The sequence below is a fragment of the Chrysochloris asiatica genome, unplaced genomic scaffold (genome assembly GCF_000296735.1).
Source record: "Chrysochloris asiatica unplaced genomic scaffold, ChrAsi1.0 scaffold00147, whole genome shotgun sequence".
Lineage (NCBI taxonomy): Eukaryota > Metazoa > Chordata > Mammalia > Afrosoricida > Chrysochloridae > Chrysochloris > Chrysochloris asiatica.
Genome location: NW_006408665.1, coordinates 5,639,631 through 5,640,185, shown reverse-complemented (window position 1 = coordinate 5,640,185; position 555 = coordinate 5,639,631).

Genomic DNA, 555 nt, shown 5'->3' with positions numbered 1-555 from the left:
TTGCGGGTGCCCGGCTGCATGCGGCTGCCATAGTCCATGAGGCTGATCAGCTGTCCCGCAGGCAGAGCTGAGTACTCGTAGCGCAGGAGCTTTGCGATATCCTCCTGCAAACAGACGACACATGACAGCCTAGTCGTGCTGGGAAGGCCAGCACCCCATCTGCATGGGCTCAGGCGGCTGATGGGAGCCACGGGGAGACGCTGGAGTGTGTTCAGGCCCCATGCAGTCCATTGGGCTCCAGATCAACAAGAAAAGGGAAAAGAGGTGCTTCACTGGCTGCAAGGGTCTGACCCTGCCAAAGCCATCTGCTCCGGGACCCAGTGCCCTCCTGGGCCCAGAGCTGTGTATATAATATTCTCAACAAAGTAAACTTCTGGGGAAAAAATCTAAACCTACTCGTGGTCACTTCTAGCGGTGAAAGAAGGAAAGTGGAGGTGTGGGGAAGGACCTGCCAGTGGGAATAAAGGGAAGGGAAGACTGAAATCCCAGAGCCTCTCCTGGGTTTTCTGGACCGCCTGCTCCTTGGGACCCAAGTGTAGCCACCGTGAACTGGGA